Below are 26,067 nucleotides of genomic sequence, written 5' to 3' on the forward strand. Positions count from 1 at the left end.
TATATATATATATATATATATATATATATATATATATATATGTGTGTGTAAAAAAAACATGCTCAAGCTCTGTGCACAGCATCTATTGAATACTGTCACAATAAATAATGCTGTTCTTAAAATGCATATAAATAATAAAGCCCCCTTAGAATGGGAGGATGGGTTAGGAGCAGTCGCTGGAGTGAGTTTTAAAGGTTTAATATTAAATGCTGAAAAGCACACCACCACTGTTTACATTCACTGTTGGTTTTTCTTTTGTCTAATCTGATTGAGTGAACGTTGATGTATTCTAGGGATCTCCGTTTCGGTGTAACTCCCAAACAAGCGGAGACTTTGAACCGATGAAGTGTAATCATCAGGTGATGTGACTGATCCGGGGCCTGTGATTGGCCCGCCGCTGTCCCGGTCATCGAGACACCGTGTTTCAGCCAATCGGCGCAGACCCTCGTTTGACCAGGCTGGAGTATGCGCTCTCTGAAGACAGGTTTCTAAGAAAAGTCAGCGTGCCGAAGGTTCACGAGTGGATGCTGACTCAGTAAAGATCTAGATGTGATGTAGAAGTGGGTCCAGGCAGGGTCACTCTGGGTCATACGCCGGGGTTGGGCTTGGTTTATATGAGATTGATTTTGTCTTTTTATGTTCGATTTCTCAATGTTTTTTGTTTGTGTTTAGTTTTTGTTTGTTCATATTTGTTTTATTTTGTACTTTTTTTGTTGTTGTTTTTTTACATTTGTTTCTATGATGTTACGTGTTTTGATTTTTTTAATGCTTTTTCTTTGTTTATATTTGTTTTATTGTGTACTTTTTTAGTTGTGGCTTGTGTTTGTTTACGTGATTGATTTTGTGTTTTTATGTTTATTTATGCTTTTTGTTTGTTTATATTTGTTTTATTGCGTACTTTTTTTTAGTTGTGGTTTTAGTTTTTTTTACATGATTTCGTGTTTTTGATTTTTTTAATGCTTTTTGTGTTTAGTTTTTTTAGGTTTTTGTTTGTTTATATGATTGATTTTGTCTTTTTATGTTTGTTTTCATGCTCTTGTTTGAGTTTGTTTATATTTGTTTTATTGTGTACTTTTTATTGTTGTGGTTTTTGTTTGTTTATGATGTTGTTGATTTTTATGATTTTGTTAGTGTTTTTGTTTGTGTTTGTTTATATGATTGATTTTGTCTTTTTATGTTTGTTTTTTTTTTGTTTCTTTCTTTATATTTGTTTTATTGTGTACTTTTTTTAGTTGTGGTTTTAGTTTGTTTACATGACCGATTTTGTGCTTTTATGTTTGTTGTTTATGCTTTTTGTTTGTTTAGATTAGTTTTATTGTGTACTCTTTTATTTATGATTTTTGTTTAATTTGTTGTTTTGTTTTCTTGTCTGCTCTTTATGTATGTATCTTAACATGCATGTATGTTTTGTGGTGTGTTTTAGTTTTTAGTGAGCTTTTTGTTCAGTTGTTTTGCACGCTGTGTTTAATTGCTCGTTTGTTGTTTTGTTTTGTTGCCTGTTCTTTTGCTTTGTTCTGGGATGTGTGTGTGTGTGTGTGTGTGTGTGTGTGTGTGTGTGTTGTGTGTTTCAAACCAAAACAGCCTCAGACAGTATGTTTGTAATTCCTATATATATGATTTGCATGTGCTGGTAAACTGAGGATCATTCTGTTTTAGTGTGCCTTGATATAAACATCTGGGAGGGGGGGCAAAGTAAACATGCGTTCCTGTAACCAAAAAGGTCAAAGGTTTTCGAATGCATCAACTGATAAATGTCCTGAGAACGACCCTCGGACGGCGTTTAATCATCTACAACGGATGCAAACGCTATCATTTAGTGACCCTGCTTGCCTCTGGTGTGTGAGAGTTTGTTAATAGGGTCCCTCGGCGCTCTTATGTAACCAACACAACGCTCTTGATTTGATGCCAGAGCTGGACGTCCTGCCAAACACAAAGCCGTACCGTGACATCTGACTGAGCAGGACGCACAATCCTGCTTTAACAATGACCTCATTCCCATCGGGCTCGCGGCGCCGTGACTCTAGACTCATCAGCGCTCATGCATCGGATCGATTTATTAGCATATCAACTTCAAAACTCGGGGTAAAAAAGCGGGAGTGATTTGTCTGAATTAGGTTGCACCACCTGCAGTCTCTCGCCATGGATACAGCCCTTTTGTTACCAAGAAATATAATTACATCACCCTCTTACATTCATTTCACTTGTGCTGGAACCCGCTGAACTCAAATTATAGTGTGTGTGTGTGTGTGTGTGTGTGTGTAGTGTGTAGTGTGTAGTGTGTGAGTGTGTGTGTGAGTGTGTGTGTGTGTGTGTAGTGTGTGTAGTGTGTGTGTGTGAGTGTGTGTGTGTGAGTGTGTGTGTGAGTGTGTGTGTGTGTGTGTGTGTGTGTGTGTGTGTGTGTGTGTGTGTGTGTGTGTGTGTGTGTGTGTGTGTAGTGTGTGTGTGTGAGTGTGTGTGTGTGAGTGTGTGTGTGTAAGTGTGTGTGTGTGTGTGTGTGTGTGTGTGTGTGTGTGTGTGTGTGTGTGTGATATCTTGGGCTGCACTGAGAGCTTCTTTTGAGAAGCGTCTTTTAGCTGTGCAATACTCTGAACCTCAAGTACGCTTGAAGTCTACAAGCAGACGGACAAAGCGCTTGCTGTCGACAAACAGCCCGTCTAGGACAGAGGTTTACAAGCGTAACATCTTTTTAAGTTATTTATAGTGTAAATATAAAAAAGAAGACTGATATAGTACTGTGCAATATTTTCGATTGCACTGTACAAACGGAAAAAAATCATTATAATAATAGTTTTGTTTTACGCTATTTTACTTCTATTTGCGTCTTTAATTCACTTTTAAACGTCTTTTAATTTATCATTAACAAAAAATTAAATAAATTGAAATAAAAGCAAATGTAATTATATTAAATGAACAAAAAATTATATTAACTAAAATAAAGCATGAAATAAAAAATTGTAAATAAACTAAAACAATTAATTAAATGTTTAGATAAATAAATAAATACTTTATTTAAGCTAGTTGCCAAGATATCATTTCCTCAGCTTAAGTTAAAGTAGTTATATAACTAAAACTAAATAAACTAAAATGAAAAGTTAAAATAAAAATCATATGGGTGAGTGATAAAAACAGCAACATTACTAAAGCTCAAAAATTAAAATGAAATATATATATATATATATATATATATATATATATATATATATATATATATATATATAGTGGTTGAGATTAACTCTTAAGTTGGTTGAACGTCTCTTTTTATTCTTCTAAAAAATCTAATTCAAAATATTCAGAAAAACTGCTGAGATGCTGAAAACACTGGATAAGGAGCTCTATAATAACTGAATGAGTTCTGCAGCCTTTGATTTGATCATCGTTTTCATTTTACATTCAGTATCTTGTGTGTTACGATCTTTTAATCATCTCAGTTCTCGTGTGAAGCTTGCTCTGTGTCCGCTGATTAACGTCATTCATTCAAACCAAGCCAATCTTCTCCCCAAACCTTCATCTATCATGTACTGGGGATTGTTCTGCAGCAGCTCACCTCTTACCCCAGGAAGACGGTGAAAGCGTTACCTGTTTTGATAAGCGAAGTCATTGAATGAGTCACTGAACCTAACACTGATTCGTTTTTTCACGAAGATGTTCATTCTGACATTATAAACAGGAGTAATAATCAAAGAAGGCGTTTGCTGCGGCATCGCACGCGTGCCGCGATGCGACAGCGAACTTCTCCAGAATGAGAGTACAGTCCGACCTAGGAAGCCTAACTTTTCATTTTCCGCCAGTCTTGAGTGCGATATAGCTACAGAAGAGAACAGGTTTTAAACCAGACAGGTATCAAAACACTCTGGTCGTTTTTGAACCTGATGCTACTGGTCTGTCAGTTCAATGATCTATGCTAAGCTATGCTAACAGTGCTATGGCCAGACCGGAGATGGCTGAATGGCTTCATAAACTGTAAAACTCAACTCATTGACTTCTGGGGATTTGCAGGGAATGAGCTTATTTCAAAAAAAAAAAAAAGTGGAGGTTTCCTTTAACTAGTCCACATAGACAAAACCAGATCTGTGAAGTGAGCGCATGAAAGTCAACGCGCAAGTAATTAATACAGCAATTATTTGATAGCGTTTTAGTCATAAATGATTGGACTTTGTTTAGTTTTACTTTAAACAGCTAAATGTCCCTGATAAGAACTTATTTTGAATCTTGAGGGAGATTTTATCTTCTTCTGTTAGCTCCAATCAAACCCAGGATGAATCATCTGGCATTCATTTAATGGCATTGAATCGACAGCGTGATAATTACTTTGACACGCGAGGTTTAGAGTTATATAAGCGTGTCCTCATCTCTCCTGACACACTTGCACGAGCTATTCAGGGTTATAATTGAAAGAAAAAAAAACGTAGCAGAGTTGAGGCCAGGCTTTTTTAAAGAAGTAGAGTCTTTAACGCAGAAAGCGGTTCCAGTGTGATTTGTATTTATGTCTATAAACCAAATATCTGTAAAACCACTTTTAGAACAACAAAACAGAATAATTTATGCCACACAGAATTTCTCATTCAATGTTTAAACGGTACTCTATAAATTAAAAAGCAGCAGACCTTTCCAAAAGACATTTGAGCTCCACGCTCTTTACTGTTACCCTGCTATTAGTTCATGCATCAGTAAATGGGAACAAAATGTTCATTAGGAAAGAAGATCACAATAACTTCGTGTCTCTATCAAGTGTGGTATTGGGAGAGTCCGCAGGCAATGGCCAATAATGACAGGAGGCCACGCCCCCTTCGACTGGACGCCAAGGCCGTTTGATTAGTGCTGTGGGAAATAGCCAAGTCCGATTCGTCTGAGTCGACTCCTTCGAACCGCTCGGTTCGTTTCAGTTAATCATTAAAGTTAACATATTTTCCTGTGCGTTTTTTTGCGCGTAATATGTTTGCATGTTATTACTATGTTTTCGATCCAGTTGTATAAAATAGATTTAATTTTGTGTTTAGTAATTAAGAAGGTTATGTCTTGACGCACGTGACCCGGACCACAAAACCAGTCAATTCTGTTATAAAAAAGCCAAATTAATAAGCTTTAGACTGCACTGATACAGGCCTTTGGTTTCTTAGGATATGGCAATAAAAATACTGATAAAAAAATAAAAATACTGATAAAATCACCTTTAAAGTTGTCCAAATGTATTACTACTAAACCTATTACTAATCAGAAATTAAGTTTTGATATATTTACGGTAAGAAATGTACTAAATATCTTAATGGAACTAATATCCTAATGATTTTTGCATAAAAACTGCCTAAACTGTGTATTGCTGGCTATTACCTTCCTTCAGGAACGCTTAGTAGATTGATTCGAACGAGTCATTAAAAGAGTCGGCTCGAAGGAAAGATTCGGATAGCCTCCTCGACACAGAACCCGCGCTAGGAGTTCACTTCAGTTCAGTTCTGTCTGAAGCGCGTTGATATGGACGCCTCTGCTCCGAGGCTGAGAAAACGCGGCGGATTTTGCCCGAACCGACGGAGATAAGAGATCACGACGACCCGCGTTTAACGAGCGGGTTTAGATTAGCTGAAGTATCACGACTGGTCTATATTGCGCGCGGGGTCTTCCACGCGCGCTGCGCAACGGCTTTCGTTCTCGGTTCGCGAACTGATTCACCGGGACATGGGTGGGAATCTCGGGTGCCACCGGTCCATTCCCAAGGACCCCACGGATTTGTTTCAGGGCAAGCGCAAGTTCAGCGCGGCGTGCAACTTCAGCCACATCCTGGTGAACCAGGGCGGCTGAACATCAACACCGCCACCGAGGAGGAGCTCATGACTCTCCCGGGCGTGAACCGCGGGGTGGCTCACAACATCGTGGAGTACCGCGAATGCATCGGCGGATTCAAGAAGGTGGAGGACCTGGCGCTGGTCGGCGGGGTCGCGCCGCAAACTAGAGGCTGTTAAACTGGAGATCTGCGTGTCGAGCAAGAACAGCTCGTCTAATCCTCGCCCTCGTCTCTGCGCAAAGAGCAGGAGCACCTGCCGTGCACCGGCGTCAACATCAACACCGCCACGCCGCCGCAGCTCGCGAGCGCGTCCGCGGCATCACCGAAAAACTCGCCCGGAGCATCGTGGAGTTCCGTTCCGCGCACGGTCCGTTCCGGAGCATCGAGGACCTGGTCAAGGTGCCCAGCATCAACTCGTCTCTGCTGGACCGCGTCCGCTTCCAGGTGTTCGTGGAGCGCTCCAGGACTCCTTCCACGAACACGAACGGCGGGCTCGCGCACTCAGCCCCACGTCCCTCGGGGGCGGCGGCGAGAACCGGACGCCCCGCTCGGGGACCGCCGCTCGTCTGCTCCGCGCGGCACTGCGTGGAGCCTCCGGCGGCCGCGCGCGACGAAGCCCGCGGTGCGCGTGGCCACCTGGAACCTGCAGCGCTGCTCCAGCGAAAGCCAACAACCCGGGGTCAGAGGTCGTGTGTATGACCCTCCTGGAGAATGAGTGAGTAAACTCCGTCGCTACACGCGTTTTACGCATCATGCTTTTTAGAGCACGCTTTTTCACTTGTCACGGTAATGTCTATGAAGATATGATGATAATACCCCCAATATATTATTACATTTTTATGTTTTAAAATAACAATTATAATCAATAAATAACCCCAATAAATATAAAAAAAAATTATGTTTAAAACTAACAATTTAATCAATAAAATACCCCCATAAATATTATTTAATTTCTTTCTGTTTTAAAATAACACTTATAATCAATAAATACCCCCACCATCATGAAAAAAACTGTAGGCTTTTCTAGAATCCGTGCAAAGAGGTACACCCAAGTACACCTTTCAGAATACTATATATACTGTAATTATATACTGTATTTATATTATGTATATATATGTATATACACACACACACACACACACACACACACACACACACACACACACATATATATGTATGTGTTCTGAAAATTCATAAATTCTAATGGAATTTTGGAACTAACTTTTTTCAGAATCTTTGTGTGAATATTTCTTTGCTCTAAATTGATTCTCAAATTCTGCAGAAATTCTATTGGAAATTCTGTCCACAGCATACATTTTTAAGGATTGCGTTGATTGTCACACTTGAAATGTTTGCAGTTACAAATATCTTTAAAAAAAAAAAAAAATTATTTTGCAGTCTGCATAGTCTGATGGATTGAAATCCGGCTCTTAGTTGTCTTTAGGTGTCTTTTAAGATGCGTGCGCGTGGCGTGAACCGTCTAGAAGGATATCAGTCCAGCTGACTCGTGTTGCAGTCCTCTGTGATCTTCAGCGGATCCGACTCCCAGCCCGTGTTTTATTGCACTGATGGATTCTAAGATAAATGTTAGTACTGTAGGTTGTTTTATGGCACACACACACACACACACACACACACACACAGTGTAATTCACTCAGGGTGCTGCTGAGGTACATGCCCTCATTCTTGTCATGACTCAGGAGGGCTGTTATATAACCGTGTGTGTGTTGAAGTTGAGTTGAACTAGTAGTAGAAGTCTGTTCTCATTGGCAGGGAGGATATAGTGTTATGAATGACATAATCTCTGAACGCTGTAATCTATGTAACAGCAATGCGTGCAACGCAGCTGTCCTGTAAAGAAAGCAGAGACTCCGTAACATTCTCAAGGGCGTCTGGAAAGATGCAGCTTCGTTCAGCCTATTAAACAGAGATATTAACACATTAAAATAACTAGTTATTAGTGTCGCAGGATACGTGCCATGTGCTGCTTTACTGCCTACGAAGCGGTTATTTTTCTCATTTTGTGATAATTGATTTTACATTCACACTGTCGTTTTTGCTTCTGTCCAAAGCGCGACTTACAAAGGTTTAAGCAGTGAAGACTAAGGCTGTTAAAAATCGTTTTTTAGCAGTAAAGCTGAAAATAAAATATTACTATAAAATAAAATAATACACTTGAGATGATGTCATAAATATAATTTATATAGCGTCTGAAATATTAGAGTTAGAAATCAAACTTACAAAAATGAGAAATGTTGACTTGGCGAGAAAAAAGCCAAAAACAAAAATGCAAATGAAAGAAAGGAGATAGAAACTGAAATGAACAAATTCTATTAATCAATACTATAATAGTAATATAAATAATACTAAAAAACAATGGTAATAGTAATTGTGCCTAATGGTTATAAGACTGTTTTAGAAAAAAAAAAATCTTCCTGTCTGCTTTTTTTGCTTGTTTTCTGACTCAAGGAAAAGGTAAGAATTTTCTAATTCCCCGAAATTCATCTTAAGAGTTTTCTTATCTCTTCTCTTAAGGTTTTTAGGAAGCTTTCTTAAAGCGTTTTCAATCTATTGTTTATCAGTGAGTCGTTCATTCAGATCAAGACATTTTCTTAATAATACTAATAATGTTATCTGTTCTTAACGTTTGAGAACCCGTTTAGAATTTTTCATCCTGTCATGAGACATTCTTGACTAGCTCCTTAAGAAGCGAGTGGGCGTCGTCCCTCCACACAAGGTCGTATGCAGATACCCAGCTAATTTTGCTGTGCTGTAAAAATTAATTTTGACACCGCAGCGTACTGCCGCATTTAAAAACTCAAGTCAGCTTTCAGAACGGCAGCAAGCGTCTCTCAAGGTCGCCTTATCACTGCTGACCGGCTTCACGAACTTACTCTTCCGAGAAGCGAGTTGCGGAGAAAAGAAAACGTATCGCGCTCAGTCATCTAAAAACAAACCTTGAACTGAAAATCACTGCTTTCCTCAAACCTAAATCAAAGCCCGGCTGCCTCCATTCACGCTCCTGGGTGAAATTTATCATCAAATGCTAGTAAATATAGATATATAAGCGGTAATGATTCACAACGGATTGGCGTTGTGTTGATGAGTGAGTCCAGTGAAACCCTTGAAACCTGAGAATCAATACAGCCTCGTGACGCTTTGACCTTTGACCTGAGACGACCATGAAATGTCATGAGGTCTACTGGAGAACTGGTTTTCTCCACAACGTCATGCAACAGTCATATATTAGTACTGATTGGCTGCTGAATGTGTGTTTATAAAGGACGTGTCCATATGTTTTGCTGTTGCTAAGTTATTTTAATTGATTTGTTTTTATTTTTAGGGTCATTGATCCCTTATAATGATAGCGAAGACTATTTTTATTATTATTAATCTCGGGTAGTAATACTAATCTAATCGAACTAATATTAGGCTTGTTCCGTCAATGTTGCAGTTTTTAACCAATCACACACGGGCTTACGAGGCGCAGCGGCCAATCAGAGGCCTTCAGGCAGTCATCGCTGAAACTGTTGATGTTCTTTGCTCGTTTTCTGTAACTAGAACAATGTGAGAATTCGAATGATCAACTTTTAATTTGTATTTATACGATCATTTGCTAGAAGAATTCGATCGTATTAAAAATCGACTAAATGTCGCATAATGTGTAGATTTTACCCCGGATAAGTCATTAAAATTAAATAAATTTTAATAAGTAATTTAAAAAAAATGAGCCTGATATTATTGTGTGTCTGTCTGCGGTCTCACGGAGACTCGTGATGTGAGGATATGAATATGGAGCACATGCGCCCAACACTTTTTTTAAATTTATTCTTATTAAAGCTGCCTTTGATCAAAAAGTGAGAATAAAGGCATTTATTTGTTTAAAAACAGAATACTAAAGGGAAATGTACTGATGATAATAATAATAATCATGTTTACTGAGCAGCATATCAACATATTATATGATTTCTGAAGGATCGTGTGACACTGAAGACTGGAGTAATGATGCTGAAAATACTTTGATCACAGGAATAAATGGCATTTTATTATGTGTTTTAATAGAAAAAGTATAGAAATTTCATCTATTTTGCGCTAACTCTTATACGCGCTGCATGATTTGTAATAGCATTCGTGTATGGCCAAGCGCCACTTTAAAGTTAGGGTAAACATCTCTATGTAGGCGTCGCTGTTGTAGTGCACCAAAGCCGCGCCTCCCTCATCAGTCAGCAGCGTGGCCTTCACCGCACAACAGAGACGGCTGACATCACTGAACTCAGTTTTTCGGTGGTGCGTCAAATAGTGAGGTGTTTGTTTAAAGTGCTGCGAGGAAGCTCGTCTGTCAAACACACGGGGCGGAGGAAACCAGCAGACGGCATGATCCTAGGTTACTGTAGTTCACGCCGGAGGAAAGTAGAAGTGTGCTCAGAGACGGCCTGTAGTAACCTCGCCACACACACACAGCCAAACAGTCTGACTCATCTCAGATCTGTCAACTTCAGCTCACTTTCCAAACGTGGCACTTGTGTTGAGTCTCCATGGTGCTGCACTACATTATGATGACCCATCTGCTGAAAGACACACACAGCTCTCTAGTCGCACGGCATAAAAAAAAGCACCGTCTTCTCGTTTTGCTCTGAATATCACACTGAAGCGACGTCAGACATTTTATGGACTAAGAGAATAGAGCCTTCATTTTCCCCCCAAACATTTTCCACACACCACATTGTAATAGTTCAGTTACACTTTAATTAAAAACTGCCCTACTTCTTCACACAAGCCTATTAACCCGTCTTCATATTTCGAAAGACATCTTTTCTTTTCACCCTTTTTGTTCACCAATAGAAAGTCATATCAAGAAACTCAACAAATTTGATGAGTCAGATTAAATCAGGCTTCAATTATTTTTGTGTATATATATATACAACAAAAATCAGTTTAACACATTAAAAGATCAGTTATTGTACCCCTGATACTAATTAGTTTATAATTTTAGTTTGTTAGTTTTTGCACCACTATCCTAGGTTTTGCCCACATGTCATTTTTTACTCCTAAAACACAATGAAACTTTATGTGCTTCCTTATTCTTTCATATATTTTAATATGTAAAAGTCAGAAAAAGCACGTTTGAATTTTTACATAAATGTTGGATTACAATCAATGACAATGTAACATTATTTCAACCAAATTTGAGCGTTTTATTCTCTAAAAGCGTGTTCGAAACCTTAAAAGTGGGCCATTTGCTTCCACTCAGCGCTTTCTATGGACATGAAACCAGTTTTGCAAGAGATTTCATTTTTATTGCAAAATTGTATTTCAAAAGGTCTCGTTGCGACAGCAGTTCAGCTGTTGACGTGTTTGAGGCGAGGACTGTGAGAAGGAGGCAGTTGCTGTCGAGTTATCCCCAAGACCGACCTCGGGGTCCACAGACACGGCTGGATCAAAGTCAGCGTTTTTCAGTTCTCTGAAACCTTTCCTTTTCTGCTGACGCAACAAAGCATTGCAGCGTTGTTGTAAAAACAAGTGCTGTGACAGGATGTGTGGACCTGTTCCTTGCTCTGTGTGCGTCTATAGGACCTTTTTCCATCCTTTTCCTTTAGCGCTGTGATAAAGAAGTGTCAAACGCAGCGTGCAGAAGTGCAGACTCACGGTTATATTTTGACAGGTTGGACCTTGTCTGACAAGCTCTTATTGATTGAACCGTCACCGCAGCTGTGTTAGCACTGGCGCTTTGTGTTTTGTTCTTGTAATCTTTAGAATGGGTTTAATGCTTGCAGAAACTCAACGCCTGGAGAAGTTAGCGTCGCCAGTCTTTTCAATGGCAGTTGCTCGCGCTGGCGCGGGAAGAAATCATCAGCGGCGTGATCAGTTGGGCGTAATAGTCGATCACTTCACATATTAATGTGAAACCATAACCAGCGCCACACTAAAATGCAATTTGATTGGAGGGTTTGTAATAAACTGTACCGCACTAATAGAAAAAAAAGGGTAGTTGTTTCTTGTCTTTTTAAGTCAGGTCTAGTGTTGGGTTTGAGTTCTGGTTTTTGGTTTTATTGTTGTACAGCTCTTACGTAATGCACAGATGAGATATCATTGTACCGTTTAGAGGACGCTGCTGTTATCACTTTAACCTTTGACCCTGCCTGTAACATGCAAAACGTTAAGGAACAGAGATGTTTGCTTAGGTGAAAATATGGTAATTTGTTAATATATGTAAATAATGGACTTAAATGCAGAATGTGTGGAAAGATTTGTACGGAAAACTGACCGACCAAGATCAGTTCAGAACCAGTGTTGTTTATATACTATTAGCATTTACAGAAATTAACATTTTATTTTATCATTTTGTACTTTCAGATGCCTTTTGATCATTTATTTATTTATTTTAGGCTCTTTTTAGATTTATATAATAACTCTGCTGAGTCTGCCCAGAACTTTTATACATACACAATTCATATATATATATCTATAATTAATTGCATACAAATATGCTTTACATAATATGAGCGGGCACTGTGCATATATACTATGTATATAAAAATAAAAAATACATGCAAGTTCTGAGTTAGCATTAAATGCATCTAAAAAGAATCTAAAATGAAAAATAAATAAATGATAAAAGGACACACACCCACACACCCACACACACACACACACACACACACACACACACACATACACACGTATGTAATACACATCAGCTACAGCTAAATTAAAGAATTGAGTTTGATTGCATTATGCTGCCAAACCTCTGATTTAATGTAATCACCATCAGGGATGAGTTGATCTGAGGTGATAGTAGTCAGATAATGGAGAACATGGTGGTGTTTGATGACTGGAGTGTGTTTCGGGTTCCTGTTCCTCTTCTGGTTAACACATGCTGCATCAGTGGGCTCTTTCCATTTCTGTTGAATCGTATGCTCCCTCACTAGTCTCTCTCATATATATATATATATATATATATATATGAGCATTAAAGCAGAAGCATGTTCTTCTGTAGATTGGACTTCAGCTGGCCTTTTGGTGATAAGGAGGAAACTAGGAGTTCAGTAAGCAATGTTTCTCATTTCACATGCAAAGAAGGTGTTTACATAGAAAGTACAGAAGCCAAGCGCTTTTATTTAATTCAAAGTTCAGGGAGCAGGGGACACTGGGTAAAATTAAAGGAAGACTAACATGATCAGTGCTAGGTAACTTTTAGGTGTGATGTTCTGTACATGAACATCAGTCAATGCAATAACTAACATTAACTTAAAAATGCACCATTTATTAATATTATGCCCATTCATAGATACGATAATACAGTTTTAACTTTTGCATTAATTCACATGAAGAAAAATGAATTAAAAACGAACAATAGTGTATTGCTAACCTAGATGAACAAGACTGAGTAATTGTAAATGTATAGTTATTGTAAATGAACATTATAGGTTGAGTTCAGAGGGGTTGTTTTACTATGTGACTGTTTGGCATACACAGATATACTCCATGAAAATCATAAAATCATATTCGTTCGAGAAGCCATTAATGTCTGCTACACCTTGTGTAATCATTTTACTGCGTGTTTAATGTCTATTAATGTTTATGAGGTTTTATTATTATAATTTTATGAGTGAGCAGCTGCTTGGTTTTCAATGTCAGACTTTATTGATCTGAGTTTTAACTACACGCTAAATAACTTGTCGTCAAGGATTTAAAAGAACACACACAGACACACACACACACACACACACACACACATACAGACACACATACAGACACACACATACAGACACACACACACACACACACACACACACACACACACACACACACACACACACACACATACAGACACACACACACACACACACACACACACACACAGACACACACACACACACACATTTACAGACACACACACACACACACACATACAGACACACACAGACACACACACACACACACACACAGACACACACACTATCTGTTTTACTGTTTTACTATCTTTGTTGGTTTAGCATAAACAAGTACACACACACACACACACACGAGGGAGCAGGGTGTTGTCTGTGTGACTGTTTGTTCTCTAAACAGGATCTGTGTAATCAAAGCAGTGGCTGGAAAATAAGAAGGTATTCTCCTCTGCATATCTTGCTTTCTGTTTTTCTGTTTCTCTTTCTTTAACTCTTTCTCTTTTACTGCAGCTAGACTCGTGACCCCCGACCGGGAAGGTTTTATTATCCGAGATAATATCAGAGATTGTCATTTCTGCATCGGCAGCATCAGAATTGCGGGAACATCAGATCAGTCTGCTTTTATCAACCCTTTCCACGCCTCCCATTGGTCTAAAAGCAGATAGTCCCGCTCCTGCATTGGCTGTGCTGCTGAGTCAGGATACTTGAACTAACAGGCGCTGAAATGGTTTCACAATATGGAGAGCTACAGCCATATGTATATTTTAGTGTTGATGATTAGATTTTTCAAGGACTTTTTCTGTAGGTTGTTTTGGTACATCAGTCCGTAAAAGTACGAGTGAGCCATTGATTGATTCACTCTACTGATTCGTTCAAAACTTTGATTCATTCAGGAACGACATGTCAATCAGAGACAAACATTGTATATCTTTGCAGGTCGTGTATCACCCTGATTCCCTCAACATTAAGCCAATCAATTTAAAACAACTCCAGAAAATAACCTTGTAGATGTACGTTTTTTTTAATACTTTTTGTCTTGATAATTTTACAAATGAAAGATGAAAGATGTCTAAATACAATCACTTTCAGTGTAAAAAAGATGAGCGTGAGGCTCTGAGCTTTCACTATTTATTTGAGAACATGACAACTGAAAGTTGAGTTGAAAGCAAAAATGTAAAAAGTGCAAAGCATAAACGGCCATATAACCAACAAAAACATGAAACAAACCTTTTGACAAGCTTTAAAAAAACCGTACAGTACCCTTTTGGCAGAAGAGCTAGTGAAGCCGCTTCTGGTGTTTGTTCAACAGAAACATGCCCTCTTTAAGCTGCTGCAGAATCTAGTATTTTAACCTTGAAGAAGTGACTCTCCTGTGTGTGTTTTGCTGTGTATTGGCGCTGTGGCAGTGAACTCTGGGAAAGCCTGCAGGACTGTTATGTTCCTCCTGAAAGTACAGTAGAATTGATTTGTGTTTATAGCTGCTCTCTGAGCTCTTTCATTTCATGTCCACTTTGTGTCTCCGGTTTGAAGTTGTAAAGCTCCAGTGTAGATAAACACCCTTGTAAAGAAGATGGCTTGCGGTTTTTTTCCAGTTCACCTCAAAATGGAGCTTTACACTGCAGCAACGTGTGTGTACAGTGTATGTGTGTTGGAGAATGAATGTGTGTGTGTGTGTGTGTGTGTGTGTATCAGAAAGTCGTTTATACTGTGCCAGTGGACCTGAGCTGAATATTTATGAGTGACGAGCAGCTGTTAAAAAGTCAATGATGGGATGGAAATGAGAGTTTACGTCGAAACTTTGAGAAAACGTGTCATTATGTTGTGGCGTTAATATTTTGAGGCGCTTTCTTCTTTGAAGATTTAATGGACTGATCGTTTCTGTTTTATTGTACATTATAATATTTGAAGTATGCATTTATTAACACATTGGTCTTCAGTCGTCCAGGTGCAGTGTTGTTATTGTAGACTAGAACCATAAAAACATTTAAAAATGTTAAAAACACAAAAGCTGGAAATAATATAAAAATAAAAAGCTAATTTGGTGGTGGTGGTGTTGTTAAATAAAACCAAAACTAATACTGTTCAAACATTTTTAATTATAATAAATAAAATAAATACAATGAAAAGAGAATATAATGAATTACAAGCGGATGAGAATATTTATCTTTATCATTTGTTTTTAAATGGAAAATGTAAAGAAATTAAAGGAAAAAACATTTAAAAGTGTCAAAATCACATAAAATGACACAACCTAAGCTACATTAATATTGAAAGCTGAAAATGTATATTAAAAAGCTAATTTAGTTTTATTGGTAACTAAAACCAAAAAGCTATCAAAATTATTTGTGTTAAAATTTAAATAAATAATGAATAATGAAAGCTATGAAATAATATTTAAATATTTTAATATTTACATTTATTTAATTATTGTTTTTATTTTAAAATATTTTTAAAAATCATAAAAATGTGAAAATCACGTATGAAAACCTTTTTTAAAATGAAAATCTTGAAACAAAAGCTAATTAAAAAAAATGAATAGATGCTATAATAATGCTAAAATAACATTCGTCCTGGGCAAACCAAATTCTCAGAAAGGCTTTTTATTTCTAAAATAATCTAACAAAAGTGGGGTGAGTTCTTGGAAAGTGTTGTGCAGTCCATACAGCACAGAAACAAACCCTGGACATATTGTTCTTTTTATGCCAAGATTTGGCGGCTCTCGAGACAGGCCGCTCTCGAGCGGTGTGCGTCTGCTCACGGAGCTCATCTTCCGACGGTTAGCCAGCATTGCTCCCGAGGATCACGTACCACAGCACTGTTGAGGGTGGAACCGCCCGAGGACAATAAGATCACACATTCAGACGCAGGGTCGGATCGGTGTTTCTGAGACCGATTCCCAAGCGGCGTGTCTCATCTCATAACTTCACACACTCATTTCTTCTCATGTGTTTAAGAATTGATCATTGCACAGAACCATCTGCTGTTTGCTGCTTCATATTGTTTGAGCACTAACCTCGGAGAATCGCTTTCAAAACAAACAGCTCTCGCTTGGTTATTATGGATGTAATCGTCAACATCATTAGTTTCATAGTGAGGAGAGATATGATGTAGGCAGCTGACTATTTAAGTGAAAATAGCGATTTATTCTATTTACACTAGGTGAAAAGCAGCATTTTTTAGCAGATATACTATTTACACTTCAAATTCAAATAGCAGTGGTTTCTATGTACACTAATTGAAAGCGGCAGCATTATTTAAGTGCATTTTTGCTATTTATACTACTTATTGCAATGATCTGCACCTCGTGTGTTAAAGTACATTTTAAAACAGAATGCAACTTATTGAGTGTAAATGTTAATTTGAATTCATATTATTAAACAGTTGACAATGAAGGCCTGCCTAACTCTACCCAACACTTCATTTTCAACTTTTTTGATTATTTTCTTCTTTATTATTAAAAAGAAATGCTTTTGTAACCCACTAGAATATAATTCTGGAGTGTTGTGGGTTGACGTTTCTTCATTTAGAGTTTGTTTCATTCAGTCTCATTCAGAACTGAAATATTAATGAGTCTAACATTTGTTTTATACTGAGTCACAAAAATATGTGTGCTTGTGTCTTTAAGAATGCCAGGTTGGTATTAACATTGATTGGGGGTGCACAGGTGAAGAAACTTGCTTTTGCCCCATACATGTTAGGATGATTTTATTTTCATTGGGTAGTATGTGTTAAGTCCCGCCTCTCGGGTAAAATAAGGGATGTGAGTGGTTAGTAAGGAGAGAAGAGAGATGTGCCATAAAATATAGAACTGATCGAAGAGAGATTTGAGCTGAAAATACTGGAGAAATACAGTAAATTAATTGATAAATCATCAAATTAATACTTTTAAAGTGTATATAGTGCGTGTGTATACACAAGTTATTTAACTTATTGTGTTGTTTATGTTCAGTATGTTCCATGTTCGTTTTTTCCGTTAAGGCAGTCCACGTCCATTCCACTCGTTTTTGAGTGCTGAGACAGACGGTGTTTAAAGTGTGTTTTTATTTAACTGCTTTCAAACGAGGACAGAAGGACTGAGATTTTGGAGCGTTTCGTCGTGTAATTGTCCCAGAAGGAAATTCAGATAGCGCTCCAGATCACCGCGAGGTCTGGGGTTCCTCTGGCTGTTACGTTGGAGTGTGACCCACATCGGCCACCCGGGACGGCGCAGTGCGAGGATCTGCAGGAGGCCTACCAGGGGAGTTTCGCGATCGTATCACAGTTCAAAAAGGAATCCAGGTACACTGTTTTTCATTTGTTTGCTGCTCAGGAGTGAAGAGGCCAGTTTTTCTGTTTCACGCGGCCTCATTACCCGTTTCCACGGCCACTGAGCGTCAGAGGGCCTTTTAATACACACCATCTCTTAGGCATTGAGTTTATTGAACCTGGTGCTGCTCTTACTAAGCCATTATAAAAGGAGGTAGAAGGGCGCTACATAAATTGAGGGCTCGTCCGGGATCTCCCTCTGGTAAGTCACTGAAGAATTCCTGAAAAGAAAAAGACAGGTCAGACCAGCCAAGCTCAAGCACATCTTGCCACCTCATTTTAAGTAACCGAGAAGTGAATAAACAGTCATCATGGCTCTGAGAAAAGACCCTACCTGCAAGCAGAGTTAATCAGCTGGTGCAAAGATGTTGGTGTTGATGAGGGTCATGCTTTAATGTTGATAATGTACCTGTACACACACAGAAGTGGCTAAGATGGAAGAGACTTTGGAAACCATAAAAGCCCTAGGAAGAGTCGTGTCAGAGACACACAAGAGAGGACCTACCTCACGATTTGTCTTTTTGCGTTGTGTGAGTGCAGACAAGTCATTGACACCACACCTACCTCCAGAAGCTGTCACCTGGAGAAAATAAAGAGCCATGGACCATCACAGCAGTCCAACCAGAGAATCCATACCTGACACTTGCCTCTGGAGATTTTACTGAGAAACACTAGCTAAGTTCCTGATGAAAGAAGGTAAATCACTCAGTGACGTACAAACTTTTGTTTACTCCCGCGCACAACTGACAGTTCCCCTGAGTCCATCATCATACGTGCCATGGGTGAGGTCCTGGAAAGACTGTAAAGCAACCCAGTGATGCCAATGCATACCGACGCCTGCGCACGTTTTCAGCCATAGTTCCCTACCCCCAGGAGAGGGAGATATGGAAACCTGGATTGAACAAGCAAGGCTTATGATAACGGAGTGTGAGTGCTCTGAAAAGAAAAAAAGGCACGCATTGTAGAAAGCCTGGAAGGGACCTGCTCTGAGATCTTAAGAGCTGTCCGGTTTTCAGATCCTGAGGCGAGTGCCCTGCAGTACTTGGAAGCATTAGAGAGCATCATTCGGCACCTCCGAGTCTGGTGAGGACTTGTATTTCAGGTTTTCTGTCTCATCGTCAGAAACACTGGAGACCCTCTCTGAATTCCTGCGAAGGATAGAAAAGATGCTCAACAAAGTTGTAGAGCATGATGGATTAACTCCAGGACTAGTGGATGAAAGTACGAATTGAACAGTTAGTTCAGGGGCCGTGAATTCCGACATGATGTTGCCCAGCGCACGCCTAGAGAAAAAAAATCACCCACCTTCTTTTCTTAGTCTACTGAAGGAGACTGGAGGCAGAGGAGAGTGAGGCATCTCATACAGGATGTCTGATATTAAAGCCAAAGCTATACATTTTCATGAAGAAGAGAGAACCAGCACCTCTGTCATCCAAGAACTCAAGGCTGAGATTCAAGAGTTAAGAACACAAATATGTGGAGGTGAGTCCAAAAAACCAAAAACAGTGTCTACTTCATCCCTTGTAATTAAACCAAAAGAAAAACAGATAAAGAATGAAACAACTGACAATGCTGAAGTCAAGAGTTAAGAAAAAACAGATCGAAAATTTGCAGCAGCAGTTGACCATTATAGTGTTAGCTCTACTTACCTCTCACATCAAGTTCCCGAGAGGCAGCCAAAACCTTCCACTTCGTGACATGTCCCTGAAAGGCAAAGCAACAAGAACAAGAGATGATTATTTCTGCTACAGATGTGGGAGGACGGACATACTGTACTACAAAATGTCAAGCTCCACCAAATTCTGATCAAGTAATTCAAAAGCTCATTCTGCTTCTCACGACAAGCAAAGAGTGAGAAGTATGAGACTAAGCGACAACCGCAGAAAGCCCAGAACCAAGCCTGTTTCTCCAAAAAGAGTCAGACAGACATCAGTGAGTACAGCAGTCTTCCCAAAGGCCTAGTTGGACCGGCATCTACTGTGGAAGTGAAGCTTAATGGACATGTATGTCAAGCCCTGTTAGATACCGGATCACAGGTGACGATCGTGTTTGACAGCTGGTTTTCCAGGAATCTCGCTGATGTGCCCATTCACCCCCTGACTGGATTGTCAATATGGGCCTCAGCTCATCCAATTACCCATACAAGGGGTATATAGTTGTCGATGTCACTTTCCCTGTTTCTGTAACTGGGTGGAAGAGTCACTGTCCATTCTGGCCCTCATGTACCCTGATCCTCAAGGTCCTCCCCAAGTGCCAGTTATAATTGGTACTAATGCCAGTTTCTTCAAACGTCTCACAGCTTTCAGTCATGATACTGAAGGATCTAGTGCTGCACATGTTTTGAGAATCCAGAGCAAACACCCTGCAATCCATCTGACTCAGCCAAGCAAGGGCAAAACTCCTCTTGACAAGCCCGGGAAGGAAAGGTTTGTTGGACAGGACCTGGTAACTGTGTAGTTCCATCACGGGGAGAAGTATGTGCTCTGTAAAATGGTGACTGAAAAGCCTCTGGGAAAAGAGATCTTTGTGGTAGATTCCCTGAGGAAGACAGTCTTCCAGCTGGAACATTCATAACTCCTTTAGTACTTCCATCTTCAGCAGTAGATGGTAAAAATATCCAGGTCCTGATTCATAATGAAACATCTAAGGATATTTCTATCCCTGCAGGAACTGTAGTCGCCCATGTGTATCCACTGACACGCTCACAGTGCCTTCCAGATGCCACAACAGCTCCAAACAAATAGACCCAATGTTGTTTGATTTCGTGTAGGTCATCTATTCCTGAGGCCTGGGAACATAGACTCGTCAGAAGTTGTCTGAAAGAGGATGTGTTCTCCACCAGTGAGTGGGACGTTGGGTTAGCCTGCGGTGTCGAGCATCACATCAGACTGCGAGACAACAAACCATTCAGAGAGCGCTCAGGCGCATTGCACCTGGCGGACATTGAGGATGTCCGCCGCCGCCATAAAGAACTGTTAGCAGCAGGAATCATCAAGGAGTCCAGGAGTCCATATGCATCGCCCATAGTAGTTGCAACGCAAGAAGAGTGGGGCAATCAGGATGTGCATTGACTACCGCACTCTAAACACTCGTACAGTCCTGATCAGTACACTACGCCGCGTATTGATGATGCCCTGGACTGTTTGGCGGGTAGTGCGGTGGTTCTCCGTGCTGGACCTCCGCAGTGGATATTATCAAATAGCCATGGCGATTGAAAGATAAAGAGAAGACAGCATTTATATGCCTCTTGGTTTCTTTCAGTTTGAACGGATGCGCGAGGGGGATTACTGGAGCTCCAGCCACATTCCAGCGGCTAATGGAGAAAGCCGTTGGTGACATGCACTCCTCCAGGTAATAGTCTACCTCGCTGACATCATCGTATTCGACGCACACTTGAAGAGCACGAAAGAGAGGCTATTAAAAGTCCTGGACCGTCTGCAGGAGTGTGGCCTGAAAGTCTCGATTGACAAGTGTCAGTTTTGCCAGTCACAAGTTCGTTATGTGGGGCCACATTGTGTCCAGATGCTGGGTATCACCAGACCAGCCAAGATTGAAGCCATAACATGCTGGAAAATGCCCACTGACCTAAAGTCACTGAGATCTTTCCTGGGGTTTTGTGGGTTTTTATCGGTAGCTTCATAAAGAGTTATTCAGCCATTGTGAGGCCATTGACTGAACTCACCAAAGGGTATCCACCAACATCTGGTCACAAGAAGAAGGAAAAGGATGGAACGAAGTACTTCAGAATCCGAACCCTTTGGAAGCGCTGGGATGACACGTGTACCACAGCTTTTAACAAAATCATCCACTGCCTCACACATGCCCCTGTGCTCGCTTTATGACCCCACCAAGCCTTACGTGCCTGCACACGCGTGGATGCCAGCATGAGCGGTATAGGAGCTGTCCTGAATCAGGAACATCCTGAAGGGCTCAGGCCAGTAGCCTATGCAAGCAGGGAAGCTGAAGCGACTCAGAGGGACGTTACCCAGTTCATCAGCTGGAGTTTTTGGCGCTGAAGTGGGCGGTGGTGGACAAGTTCCACGATTATCTATACGGAGCCCAGTTCACGGTAATGACAGACAACAATCCACTGACTTATGTGTTGTCTAGTGCTAAACTGAACGCCACGGGTCATCGCTGGTTAGCTGCCTTGGCTACCTATAATTTTAGTTTAAAGTATAAACCTGGGCGCTATAACATTGATGCAGATATCCTTTCTCGTTACCCCTGGGAACCAACCGAGTCTGAATGGAAGGAAATACCCAATTCGGGCAGTAAGAGCCATCTGCCAGTTAACAGTTGTTTCAGAGAGTGACGAGTCATCATTCAGACTGGTGGATCATTTATGTGTCCCTCCTCAGAGTATTCAGAGGCATTTGCTTGTCCCACAGCATTGAGTCTGGGTCATAAAGTGAAACAACTGACCAATGAAGAGTTAAGGAAAGCGCAGAGAGGAGGATCCTGTAATCCGTGAAGTGAAGTGCGAAGTAGAGTCAGGGAAAATACTTACCGTTGCTAAGAGTTCCAATGCCACCCGTTACTCTGCTACAGCGTCAAGGTCCTGTTGATGATCCAGAACCAGCTTCTACACCGCGTCACTAAAAGTTCCTGTGGGAGAGAAAAGAAACAACTTGTCTTACCTGAAAAGTACTGGTCCCAAGTTCTGCGGTCCTTGCATGATGATTCAGGCCATTTAGGAGTAGAGAAAACAACCGAACTCCTGAGAGATCGATTCTATTGGCCCCGAATGTCCACCTACATAGAGCAGTATGTTAAGAATTGTGGACGTTGTGTAACCCAGAAAGAGGACGATATCCAAGAAAGTTGCACCACTGCACCACCTGACCAGCTGTGGGCCATTCGATCTAGTATGCATTGACTTCTTGTCTATCGAGCCCGACTCAAAGGGTCTCAGTAACGTTCTCATTATAACTGATCATTTCACACGCTATGCCAAGCATTTGTAGCTAAAGACCAAAAAGCTCTAACTGTTGCCAAGATATTGTGTGACAAATTCTTCATTCACTATGGCTTACCTTCCCGGATTCACTCCGATCAGGAAGAGATTTTGAGAGCGGTCCATAAAAGAGCTCCTGAGTATGCTGGGAATCAGAAAATCTAGGACGTCTCCCTATCATCCACAAGGGGACCCCCAGCCTGAGAGATTCAACAGAACACTACTTTCCATGCTTGGTACCCTGAATCCTGTAGAGAAAAGCAGATGGAGTCAACACATTAACAGTTTAGTACACGCTTACAGCTGTACTAAGAACGAAGCAACTGGTTACTCACATTGCACATCTTATGTTGGGAGAGAAGCTCTGCTTGCGGTGGATGTGTGTTTTGGGACTTCACCTGATGGAAAAGGAGCTGGTAGCCATCGACAGTATGTCGAAAGAATGAAAACAGAGTTACAGAAAGCGTATCAATTTATGCAGAAACGGAATTCCCAGAAAAGTCAACAGAAAAACAAACGGTTGTGCACGACAAGCAAGTAAAACACCAGACCTTAGGCTGTTTCCAGAGATCGTGGTTGATAATGGTAAATCTGGCCTTGACAGGAAAGAACAAACTTGGTGACAAGTGGAATTCCATTCCCTACCTGGTGGTGGAAAAGTTAAAAAACTTACCTGTGTATACGCCTGAAACCTGAATCCGGTATGGGGAGTATGAGAATGTTACACGAGACCATATCTTACCTGTTGGGATGAAGTGAGGTTGTCCATTCCTGAAGACCCAAGAAAAAGTTTCTGCGCACGCCAGAGACCAGGACAGGACTTGTGGAAAGAAAACAAAAGAAAGAGTTAAGAGGGAGGGAGTGTGACACAAAGAGAATATGCACCCAGAACCGAGTCTGAAAGTGACGAGGATGATCTGTGGTATTACTACTCAAACAGGGGTAGAGAGACAACCCAGACCAGAGAGTGATGCACAAGATGGATCTGCGGTGGAGGACACAGTTTACCTTGGAGGTGAATTGGATGGACCTCATACAGAAGCTGCTGAGTTGATGTTCACTGAAGAGGTCCGTGGAGAACAACCAGATCAGAGTCCAGAAGAGAAGATCCTGGTTTAGAAGGGAGATCCCGGTACAGCTAATGCTGACAGAGAGGTAGCAGAGGCTGTTTATTCCCGCCCCAAAGAAAACCTAAGACCTGTAATCAAATTGAACTATGAAAGCTTGGGCCCGGCCTTCTTGACCTCTAACCCTGGTTCATAGAGGAATGATTATACATGTTGAGGGTGGAAAATCAGAGAAAAAGAAACACTGTAGCACAGTGTGAAGTCACCCTATGGCACAGTGCATTCAATGTGCTCAGTTAAGTGTTCAGATGGAGCCCAGAGCTACAAAGTTAAAAGTGTACAGTTAAGAAGTGATCTCATGGGGACATGAGATGTTTAGAAGGAGGAGTATGTAACCACTAGAATATAATTCTGGAGTGTTGTGGGTTGACGTTTCTTCCATTTAGAGTTTGTTTCATTCAGTCTCATTCAGAACTGAAATATTAATGAGTCTAACATTTGTTTATACTGGAGTCACAAAATATGTGTGCTTGTGTCTTTAAGAATGCCAGGTTTGGTATTAACATTGATTGGGGGTGCACAGGTGAAACTTGCTTTTGCCCTACATGTTAGGATGAATTTTATTTTCATTGGGTAGTATGTATTTAAGTCCCGCCCTCTCGGGTAAAATAAGGGATGTGAGTGGTTAGTAAGGGAGAGAAGAGATGTGCCGCAAAATATAGAACTGATCGGAGAGATTTGAGCTGAAAATACTGAGGAAATACAGTAAATTAATTGATAAATCATCAAATTAATACTTTTAAGTGTATATAGTGCGTGTGTATACACAAGTTATTTACTTTATTGTGTTGTTTATGTTCAGTATGTTCCATGTTCGTTTTTTCCGTTCACGGCGATCACGTCATTCCCACTCGCTTTTGAGTGCTGAGACAGACAGTGTTTAAAGTGTGTTTTGTTAATAACTTTCAAACGAGGACAGAAGGACTGAGATTTTGGACGTTTAAGTCTGTAATTGTCCCGAAGAAACCAGATAGCGCTCCAGATCACCGCTGGTCTGGGGTTCCTCTGGCTGCGTTGGAGTGTGACCCACATCGGCCACCGGGGCGGGCGCAGTACGGAGGATCTGCAGGAGGCCTACCAGGGAGTTTCGCGATCGTATCACAGTTCAAAAAGGAATCCAGGTACACTGTTTTTCATTTGTTTGCTGCTCAGGAGAGTGAAGAGGCCAGTTTTTTCTGTTTCCCACGGCCACCACGTGCCCAGCGGCGATTCAGGCCTGCTTCTGTGTGGGTTATAAAGTGTGTGTGTGTGTGTGAGTGTATGTGTCCCCGGTGTTTGTATCCAATTTGAGATCATCTTGATGGTGTGAATACTACTTGATAGTATTATAGTATTACTGCTTAATTCTACTTGAAAGTTAATCTATTTCTAACTCTTTCAATTTACTGGAATTAAATTCTGTTTATTTTCTTCTACTTCAAGTGTTTTATTTATTCTAAAGGGTTTATTCTTTGATCAGTCAAACTGTGAGTATATATTTTATTCTGATTAACTGTCTAAAAGAAAAGTATATGGTTCAGTGACGTCAGAGGGCCTTTTAATACACCATCTCTTAGGCATTAGTTTATTGAACCTGGTGCTGCTCCTTACTAAGCCATTATAAAAGGAGGTAGGGGCTACACTTTTATGATGTGATTTAAAATTCAAAAAGGGGGAAAACTTTTCGTCAGAACAACCCACGTGAAAATACGATTGCAACCGGTGTCAGGCAAACGGTCTTTATTTAACCAGACTCTCCCAATCACACGGTGGGCGGAGCTAAATATCTACTGCCAATAAGGTGGGCTGTTTGTACTTAGTGTAAATAGACTCTCCATATGATATATAGTGTATGATGAAGGGATGTGAGAGGATGATTAAAAGGAGGCCCTTGATGATTGTTTGTGGGACACATACCTTTTAATATATGCCATCTAATGCGTTCATTAGATTTGATTTAATATCCAGTTGCTGCACATTTATACACACTGAAGGTATTATGACAGGGTATTAAATGCCTTGTTTTCTCTCTCTCTCTCCAGCATTAAGCTGCTAGGCGGTTCAAGACTTGGCCGATCGGGAGGCTCTTTGACAGGTACTGTTATGTTTCTCTACGCCGCTTTAGCACACTGTTACACACTAGCTTGGTGTTTCACATCTTGCCCTTGTACACCGCATGTCTATGAAGGACCACCCTGTAAACTCCTCCCTGTTAAACTTGTATGTTTTAGTGGTTAAAAAGCCCCGATA

The 26,067-nt window shown here is 40.4% G+C and overlaps 1 pseudogene; it reads left to right on the plus strand.

Moving 5' to 3' along the window:
* The first annotated feature begins 5,670 nt into the window (after positions 1 to 5,670).
* Positions 5,671 to 26,067, plus strand: part of LOC122323826 — a 29,933-nt pseudogene continuing 9,536 nt past the window's right edge.

This window comes from Puntigrus tetrazona, chromosome 19 (genome assembly GCF_018831695.1).
Source record: "Puntigrus tetrazona isolate hp1 chromosome 19, ASM1883169v1, whole genome shotgun sequence".
Taxonomy (NCBI): Eukaryota; Metazoa; Chordata; class Actinopteri; order Cypriniformes; family Cyprinidae; genus Puntigrus; species Puntigrus tetrazona.